Raw genomic sequence first — 10385 nt, 5'->3', positions numbered from 1 at the left:
ATATTCCCCAGCACCAAAAACAAACAAACAAACAAACAACAACAACAACAACAAACCTGAGGAGAAGGAAATCTGAATCCTTGGCTAATGGGTTGAGGAAGGGAAGCTGCTATTGTGGATTCTGCTCAATGTGTGGGACTTCTTAGCGCCCTCTCCAGATGGGGTCAAGTGAGAGAGAGAAAGGAGTGTCAGAGGCGGGTGACTTTTCCCCCTCACCCCTACACATACCACACACACACACACACACACACACACCCCTCCTTGCATAGATGTGTTGATAAGGAATAAGAGATAGAGGTAAAGGCTCTAAGTTCCGTGGGTTGCCTTCAGCTTTGGTGACCTTGGCTGTGTCCCCCCAAATGGAACTATGTGCGTCTCTCTCTCTCTCTGCCTTGTGTGGTCTGGCCCATCTCTGCCTCCATCTCCTTCAGGCCCTCTTGTTTTAGAATGTTCTTCATCTCATTTTGTCTTTCTTTTTCTCCCGAATTCCACCTGTCCCCAGAGACGCTCCCTCCCCTTCAAAGGCAGATTTAGCACACTGTGGATAGAACAGCCCCCTCTCACTTTCTCTGGAAGCATTTGGAATGCTCCCTCCCGAAGTCCAGGGCAGGTCTTCCTTGACTTGCTCCCCTCTCCAGCTCACATCTTGAAACGTGTCTGGTCCCTAATGATGTTTGGTTTGTCTCTCCTCCAAGTTCAGTAGTCCATTGCTTCTCCCTGCACCCAACTCCACCCTTCACCCTCCACCACCACACCGAAATGGGGTAAGTCCTTTCAACCCCATTGAGGACATGTTGGGGTTCTTCCAGCCTGATCATCTGGAATTCTTTTCTCTGCTTCTAGTGAATATCTTTGCACCCTAGAATAGGTAGCCCAGTTTCATGAGGGACTCCGGAGCTCCTTCAGGATCAAGACAGAGCTCACTCATTTGATAACCTCAGGGGCTAGCCAATTTTTATTATTTCATTCAATGAATATTTGTTATCAAGTATCTACTGTGCACCAGGCACTCTTCTAGGCACTGAATACACAGCAGTGAATAAGAGAGAAACCCCATTGGAGTGTACACTCTCTTGGAAAGAAACACGCCTTAACGATAAACATGATAAATGTGTAATTGTACAGCAAACCGGAAGTGGATGAAGGCTATTGAAGGATAGAAAGTGGATTGGAATAAACAGGGTCCTGGAGTGCTGGGCACAGGGGTACCAATGCAACTTTAAATAGCCTGGCCAGAGTTAGCCTCATTGAGAAGGTGGCAACTAAAGCAAGACTGAAAGGAAGGAGGGTGTTAGAGAGGGAAGTGTCAGTGCAAAGGCCCTGAGGCAGGAGTGTGGCATGTTTGGGGAGCAGGGGAGAAGCCAGGATGTGAAGTGGAGTGAAGAGGGGAAGACCTGTAGCCACTATAAGGACTTTGGCTTTGTTCTATGTGAAATGGGGAAATATGGCAGAGGCTGGGGCAGACAGGTCACATAATCTGACTTACGCTATGCCCTGCCCTGTTCAATAGACAGATTTTCCTGTGGGGCTTCCCAGGAACACAGCTCCTTCCTTCTCCCAGGAACTCCCCATCCCTGGACTTGGCCTCACTGAATGTGGAAAATGTTCCAAGTCCTTGAGCAGGAGGCCTTGGCGTTCCTTAAATATCTAGAAGCAAGTGATCTTGACTCTGCTTCTTGAATACCTTTGTTCCCAGAAACACATGAAAAAGTCCAGTGAGGAGAGGGAAGCTCTTTCCAGGCAAACTCTTTCCATTTCTCTCAGTTATTTTAAAGGATTGTGTATTCCCGGGGGAGAATTTTCATACCTCATGGCCTGTGTGATCATTGGCATAAGTCTTGTCGGAGGAGTTTCAGATTCCTCATCCCTTTGAATATTTGCTGTCTGGAGATCCTTGGTTCCATCTGTTGCTCCCTGGCTCTCGTTTTTTGGTCCTTCAATTAAAACAAATCTGCTGAGTATGAGTCATGATAACCAAATGACCTCCTTTGGGTTTTTCCTTTGAATTTCTCCTCTTGCTTAAATACCAAATTGCCAATTCAGTTCTATAATTCAGGCCTTCAATTTCCCTCGAGAATTTTCTATTCTACAGAAAAAAATGCTCCTAAGGCTTGGGGAGTTCTACAGAGCAAACGTGAGAGGGAACTAGAATGGGAAGACCTGAAAAATGACAGCCCCAGAGATTATGATAATGCCTTCTTTATATGCCCACATGAACCTCTATGGATGGTTTCCGTTGACTGCCACAAAAAAATGGGAGGCGAGGCAGCCGGACAGATATTCAGAGTGCCCACTGGCCTAATCCGTATCCCTGAATGCAACCCAGGGGAGAATTCTGGTGTTGCTTCTCGTGCAAGATGAATACCTAGTGCGTGATACACAACTGTCCTGTTCCTTCTTCTCTCTGTAGGAGCGCTAAAGAATTCATCGTTCTTACAGTTCAGCACACTCATCAGGTGAGTGAGCTGCTGTGCCAGCCACCCCTCCTCCCTACGGAGGTGACAGAATCCCATATTGGAAAGTGACCGTGACGGGAGGGCGGGTGGACAGCAAGACTAGAATCCACATGTTGTGAGCCAAGGCATGAAGTGTGAAGGCAAGGTGTACCTTCTGAACATCTGACTCTGCTTTCTACCCTCAAGGCTTGGGGATTTTGAAAGGCTCTCCAATGCGGTGTTCTGCCCTGTGCATTTTGCTTTACGCTTTACCTCCACAGAGGCCACATGCTCACTGCCCCGGGTCCCAGACAGATTTTCTACTTTTTTTTTTTTTTTTGCTATGCCCCCTCAAAATGTACCTGCCCAGGGTCCAGCTCCCATAAAGTCCTTGAAGATGGTGGGTGCTAGCTAGTCTCATTCATTCATTCATTCATAGCAGTATTTCCTAGATGCCATGCAATGTATGAGGCCCAGCACCACAAGGGGGGAATTTAGTATGACGTTGGTGGGAAAGTACAGTTGGACAGACGGGTTCATCTTTGTCTTGATGTAGTCACTAACTGGCTGTTATAGTAATCTCAAATGCACAGACCCAGTGCAGAACTTTAATGTGCAAAACTCAGAGCCCTCCTTCCACCTCCAGCCTAGTTGTCCCTTCTCAGTGTCCCCAAGACTGCCCTGCCCTCCAGCACTAATGTCCCACCCACATGGCCACAGGAGAGGTCCCACCTTTTGGGGTTAGGGGGCATGAAATCAGGAGAGCCTTCACAGAGGAGGCTGCACCTGAGCCATACCTCCAGAGATGGGGCAGGATTTCCCAGGCAGAGACAGAGGGAAAGATTTTCCAGAGAGTTGGCCTTTCCGTGCAAAGCCAGGGACAGTGTGCAGGTGCAGGGCTCGTCAGTCAGGGATGGGTTCAAATCAAGCTCTGGCACTAACTGCCTTTCCCCATGGCCCCAAGCCATCCTCAGTGTGAAACACACACACAGACACACACACACACACACATTTATACAGGCACATTCTCTCTCCCTCCCCTTCCACTCTCCCTCTCCCTCTCATACTTGCTCTCTGGCAAATAGGCTTTTCTCAGTAGCAATCCTCCTGTAGCTCTGGGCAGGCAAGTTCCACCTTAGCAGGTGTAACAAATAGACCCCTTCCTCCCTCCCTGCCTTTCTGCACAGCAAGTTGCCTAGTGGACAGTGGACTGTCATTCCTCACTCCCCAGGCTCCTGTCATGAAATGGCTACCAGTTCTCCCCCAACCAAAAAAAAGAAAAGAAAAGAAAACATGCTTGTTGTGTTTTACCTCTCATTGTGGGTTACTGTGTTACTCAGTTCTCCTCAAATGTCATCTCTTAGAAGCCTTCCTTGACTACCTTTTTTAAGACAGCATCGATCTATCCCCATCTCCTGATACTGTGTCATTTCTTTCCTCAAAGCAAAAATATTTTATCTGTAGGCTTTTCACTGGGAGATCATTATAGACTCACAGGAAGTTTAAAGCTATGCAAAGCTAGTACACACAGCCGTGTGTACCCTTTACACTGTTTCTCCCAAGGGTTACAGCTCCCAGAACTAAACTTCCATCTCGAAACCAGGACATTGACACTGATGCAATGTGTGTAGAGGGTTCAGTGTCGGTCCGTCACGTGTGGTGTGGGTCCACCACGGGGCCACCAGCATAGTCAAGTCACTGGACAATCCTACCACTACAAGACCCCTCACCTTGCCCTTTTAAAGCCACACACCCCCCCCCACTTCAGTCCCCATCAACCACTAGTATGTTCCCCCTTTCTGTAATGTCATCATTTCCAAAATATTATATACACCAAATAATACAGCACATAATCCCTTGGGATTGGCTTTTTTTCACTCAGCACACCCTTGAGAGTCATCCAAGTTTTGGCCAGTATCAGCATTCTGTCCCTTGTTAATTGCTGAGTAGTGTCCCATAGTGCAGATGGACCACAGGCTGTTTAGTGACTCACCCAAACCTTATTAGAATGTCAGCTCCACGAGGACAGGGCTGTGTATCGTTCGCTGCTACAGAGTAAGCATTTGATGAGTATGTGTCGAAGGAATAAAGGAGACCCAGCTCCCAGCCATCATGGCAACCCAAACTCAAGTGTCCAAACGTAGGTACAGAATAAAAAGTCTAACTCTGCCCCCCACCTCTTATACCAGTGCCCCCAACACCCCTCTGCCCTCCAGTTCTGATGCCTGCGCTGTCCTATTCCAGGGCCTCTTTGCTGTGGCTAGGCTGCTTTCCTTCTCCCCCAGTCCAGGTCTTAGTTCTTATACCCTGCAGGCTTCTGTCCTTGTACTGCTCCACACTTCTTCTAACACGTTTCTGTTTCCTTGAAAGCCTGGCTTGAGACTCTTCCAGACACCTCAGCCTGACCAACCTCAACGAGAGTTTCTCATTTGTGGGTCCGTTCAGCAAACATCTGTTACCTACCATTCGAGGTGCTCTTCTGAGCTGGGAACGTGGCAGTCCATGGGACAGACATGGCTCCTACCCTCACAGAGCTTATAGTCTGGTACTTGGCCTTATGCTCTCTAAACCCTTGGAGCATAGAAGTGAGCACAAACACACAGGGGCCATAGTCAAAACAATTAACCTGTACAGTCAGAGCCTTTCGATCAGAATGTAAGCCAGCCATGGGCACTGGAGCAGAGTCTTGGAGGCCTCCTAACTGGGCCAGGTGTTAACCCTTCAGTTGACCATTGGTAAAGAGATCCCAGGGCAGAGGTCAGGGGGCACCCAGGAAGCTCAGGGCAGTGGCTACTTACCAATCAGTGTGAAAGAAACCCTCACAATGGGAATGGCCATGCCAGCACCTCCCCAGTAAATGTCAGTCTTGCATACATGTGTAGTCGATCCTCACTATTCTGGATTCTGCATGTGCAAGTTCACCTACTCCCTAAAATTTATTCGTGACCACCAAACTGAGACCCATGGTGCTTTTCTGCTCACTTATGGACATAGGCAGAGCATGAAAAATTAGAGTCTCCCAATGCACACAATTCCAGCTGAGGTCAAACAGGGCAGCGCCCTGCCATCTTGTTTCAGCCGTCACACGGAGGTGTCTGGAAAATAGAGATGGCAGGGAGCAGTGCCAGGTAGTGCAGGAAGGTCAGGCTCTGGAGCAGTTGGATGGGCTTTGAATCCCAATTCTGGCACCCGTTAATGGGGCAGCCTCAAGCAAGTCACTTAACACTTCAGAACTTCATTTTCTCCCAGTGAAAGAAAATAGAATCTACCAGGATGAGTTGTTTTTAGAATTCAAAATTATCATCTGTGTGAGACATACACATATACTCGCACTCATGCACGCACACACATGCACGCCTGTGTGTGCGCACGCCACACTCACACATACACGCACACACACACGCATTTCCCCCAGGAGCAACTGTTCAGTATTCATTCGTTCGGTGTTTGAGGTGGCTTTATAAAACATAACTACCGTGAGTCACAGAAATGGACTGAGACAGAGAGTCTTCTCTCAAGATGTGATGAGAGCTTATCTACACCTCCCCGCCCTGCAACCTGTGTTCATTGTGATTACTGTTTCTTCCAGAAGACAGTCTCCCAGTAGGTCCAGCCTGTGGCCCAGGAATCCTCATACCTCTGAGGCTCCTTCTGGCTTCCACATTCCGTGGCTGAGGAGGGTCTAGTACAGTGGTTCTTGACCCTGGCTATACATTAGAACCACCTGAGAAGTTCTTAAAACTATTGATACTTGGGCTTTAGCCCTGAGCAATTGAATTTGAAGCTTTGGGGACGGGACTCAGGAGTTGGTCTTTCAAAAAGGCTTCCAAAAGGATTCTTATGCAGCCAAGATACGTATCAAGAACTACTGATCTAATATGCGGTCTCTTTCAGATGACACTGTTCTTGTAATAGAGTGACATTTATGATGTCAGACCATTGAGGGTGTTTTAGTGGGGGTGATCACAGGGGTCCATTCCCAGGGCCTGTCTATGCATACTGCCTCTATAGCCACTTATTATGCCCATATGTATTTAAAAGAGTTCCTTAATCTTCGAGTGACCGACTATCCCCCGTGATTGACTCAATATATATGCATTTTGGTAACTTTAGACCTTGGCACATGGTAGGTCCTCAATCAATATTTTTTAAATACTTTGTTGGGACTTAAAATGGCCCTAGTGAAGAAAATAGACAGTCCCTTCAAATGAAACTAGTTTTCCAGTACTGAAGACTTACCTATACCCAAAGAGCCAGGATCCCCTCTGCTTGGAACCATCTGCCCAGAAAAAAAAGGCCAAAATAATGAGAACTACTCCAGAAGTATTAGTTTTCCACAGAGCTTCTCAAGGTATGGTGCTTGGCAGATGGTAGGTGCTTAAGCCGTATCTGCCAAATTGGTGAACTAATGCATTATGAACCTTAGCAATCAACCGCTCTCTTTAAGTCTGTGCCTACTTTATGCTTGGTGCTAGGGGTAAGTAGAGTAATATAAAATCTCATCTCTTCTTTTACAACCTAGTGGGGGACATGAGCTCCAGCAGTGTGGGTTAACAAGGAGTACTATAGGGGTACCTGGGTGGCTCAGTCGGTTAAGCTTCCAACTTTTGGTTTTAGTTCAGATCACAATCTCAGGGTTGTGGGATCATGCCCCATGTCAGGCTCTGTGATGGGCATGGAACCTGCTAAAGATTCTCTCCCTCTGCCCCTCCCTCCACCTCTTTCTCTCTGAGGGAGAAAAGGGGAAGAAGAGTACTATAGAAAATCTGGGGAGGGAACTGGAGGAATTGGGGAAGAACTCAGGACCAAGGCGGAATTTGAGCTGGGCTTTAGAGGTGGCTTTTAGCTAAGCAAAGGGGACACTGGGGGCCCAGAAGGGCAACGATGGTGAAGAGGCAGCATGAGGTGGGCACCGGAAGTGGGAAGCAGCCCAGTGTGCCCAGGGCAGTGTGCCCAGAACAACTTTGTCGGGGCCAGAGATGAGGAATGCGGGTCATGTGTGTCTTGCAGGGGGCCTTGGAAGCCGAAGAGAGAGCATGTTCACCTCCAGGCCCCAAGAGCAGATCAGAAGGCCCTGGGTCCCTTATCAGTAGTCCCATGAAACTAGGTTGGCTAGGTTGGCCCTAGGTTGGCGCTCAGACTCCCACAGTGGTTACTATGGGGATTGCTTAGAAGGAGGCTCAGGTGTCAAAGACCAGTGGAAAGGAGACTAGGAGGCTGTCCGTGCTACAGGAACCCAAGCTTTATCCTCTCACAATCCAAGTGGGCCTCTATCTTGCACTAAAATATTGGGCCATATACCCGACTTTGAACCCAACCCTGAAATCTGTCCTAACAGAGCCACCAAATTAAAAAGAAAAATGGTCAGAGAATCACCAGCTGCTGAATTCAGTCCTGAGGGAGAGGCAGGCCCTCTCCGCTATTGCTTATTCCACTAAGCTGCTAGCTTCATATTGGCTTCAAGGGGCTTACAGTGGCCCCCAACGGTGCTTCCTGATTCTGGTCCCGTGTTCCCAGCCAAAATTCATTTTCACCAGCGAGGGGGCCTGTTGCAAAGTGAGATTCCCAACTGCTTGAGGGGGAAAAACGGGGTCAGTGAAGAGCTCAGATGTCCCAATTAATCTCTGCCTGATGGGCTAGGACATTTTCAACAATATAAATTCCTGTGCCTTACGCTCCTAGAGATTCTGACGTTTTTAAGTCTGGCGTGGGCCTAGAAATCTGTGCTTCGGCAAGTGCTCCCCAGTGATTCTTACCATCAGGAAAGTTTTAGAAACAGTGGGGAGTGCATGCTAAAAAGTTAGTGCAGGGGTTAGCAAACTTTTTTCCCTGTAAAGGGCTGTCTAGTAAATATCGTAAGCTTTGTAGGTGATGCATGATAGTTGCAAAAACAAACACAGGTGGAGCCTGAGTGAAGATCACAACTGTATACCAATAAAGTTTTATTTATAAAAACAGGTGGCAGGCAGGATCCAGCCCAGGAATTCATTACTCCTCCCTGGGACCACATTCACGCTTTGATCAGGGCCTTCCCAATTCTTAGTATTTTCACTCAAGAGAGTGACCCTCACGTTAAGAACTTCAGGCCCTGTAGCTGAGCTTCAAAAATGCTTTGGAACAGGGCGACCTTTGAGAGCCCCTCCTATCCCACTGCAAGGCAGACGTCACCTGTGTGGAGGCACCAGGCTAGACGTGAGTCGGTGACATGTAGTCGGGACCAGCTGGCGATGAGTGAGTCACCATCAGTGATCAAGTCTGAAGACTGAGAATAGAACGGAGTCTTAGAGATGGAGAGGACAAGGGTCAGTGAGGAATGAGGCATGAACAAGCTGAAAATAGCTCTACCACAGACACCGGAAATGATTACAAGCCCTGAAAATATAGGCAATTCCACTTCCTCCTTCATGGTTTTGCTCCTATAAAAATATCTGGATCTTCTGTGTATAGTCGTATCTGTTGAGCAGGATCCAATCTGAGACTTTTGGTAGGGATCCCAAGGAGGCTGTCCCCTCCTCATAGGTAAAGACCTGGAAGGATACCAGTTGTGGTCCTTCATATGTTCAAAGGTCCGTTCAATAGGACCGGCATCAAACCGGAACCAGTGGAGGAAAGTTGGGGAATGGACACCACGCTTCAGTGGGCTATGGAGCCTAGTCACCAATCCAAGACGCTGGAAATCTGGATTCCAGTTTCAGCTCCACTACCAAATCATTTTGATACTTTGAGCAAACCCTACCCTCTTCCCAGGGGCTTCCATTTTCACGTGTAAAAATAAAGGGTGGACTACACAGCCTACTGAGGCCTCTAGAGATGCCTCATTCCCCACTGTGCATGAAGGCATCCGATGACAGATGGTTACAGAAAAAGGAGGGAATGATGGGTAGAAGTGAAGATTTCACCTGCCTTGTGTCTGTGGTGCCTCAGGTGGACATTCAGACTACTATGGAGACAGAGCCAAGCAGCGCTGAGCAGAGTTCCAGATCTTTCTATCTTGTCCTTGCCCTGTGCTCCTGCTGCAGCCTGCAGCCCCTGCCCAGGATTTAAGCACAAAGCTGCACAACATCCAAAGGCATTTCTTGACTCCCACGAACAATCAATACTGTAATCACTTTCTGCAACGATCTCCAGGCCTGGATTTTGTTGTGCCATACCATCTGCTGCCAACAAACCACCTCTGTGGCTCAGGATGAGAAGTCTACTGTGCCTTTAGCTCAGTGGTTCCCCGCAACTTTAGCCACATTTGGAAGTCAATGGAAACTTTAAAAAAAAAGAAAGAAAGAAAGAAAGAAAGAAAATGCCAATGCCTGGGCCCCAGCCCCAGCAATCTGAGGTCATTGATCTGGGGTGGGGCCTGGGCATCAGGGGTTTGGAAAGCTGCCCCACTCTTTCTGCCATGCAGCCAGGAAGGAGACCCACCGCCCGAGGTTCGAGTGCACCTGGGTGGAACAGGTGGCTTCCTACAATCCACCCTCTGTGGGGAATGAGATTGCTGGCTCCAGAAGAGACCCAGCTGGGACCAGGGCCCAAGCCCTGATGAGGACGTTTGTTTCTGCTGTGTCTTTATCTTAGGGCCCTGTCTTCCTGTGGCCGATCTGGTAAATGGATTTCAACTGCAGCATTAATGGCTGAAAATAGCGTAATGGATCCCCTTCCCAGTTGGCAGAGGCCTTCGGGATCTTAACTCTCAGGGATTCTTGATTGTGGGACTCCAAGGCTCCATGACAAAGCCAGTAGAGGAGGTGGTTTGAAGGAGCCCCAATCCTGATGTACCCCCTAGTCCTGCTCACCTTAGTAAGTGGCAACTCCGTTCTTCCAGTTGACTCTTCTCTTCTTCTTGCCTCCCACATCGGATCCGTCAACACATCAGCTCAGTTCTGTCTTCAAAATGGGTCCAGAATTCACTCCCTTTTCATCACCTCCATTATGACTACCCTAGCCCAGGCCACCATC

At 48.3% G+C, this 10385-nt stretch overlaps 1 protein-coding gene across 1 annotated transcript in view; it reads left to right on the top strand.

The window, feature by feature from the left end:
* Positions 1-2370: 2370 nt before the first annotated feature.
* Positions 2371-10385, top strand: part of FRMPD3 (FERM and PDZ domain containing 3) — a 51274-nt gene continuing 43259 nt past the window's right edge. The window contains exon 1 of the mRNA XM_047716813.1: positions 2371-2456. The gene's annotated coding sequence lies outside the window, so the exon portion shown is untranslated. The remainder of the gene's footprint in view (positions 2457-10385) is intronic.

The sequence above is a fragment of the Lutra lutra genome, chromosome X (genome assembly GCF_902655055.1).
Source record: "Lutra lutra chromosome X, mLutLut1.2, whole genome shotgun sequence".
Classification (NCBI taxonomy): domain Eukaryota; kingdom Metazoa; phylum Chordata; class Mammalia; order Carnivora; family Mustelidae; genus Lutra; species Lutra lutra.
This window is presented reverse-complemented; position numbering and strand designations above follow the sequence as displayed.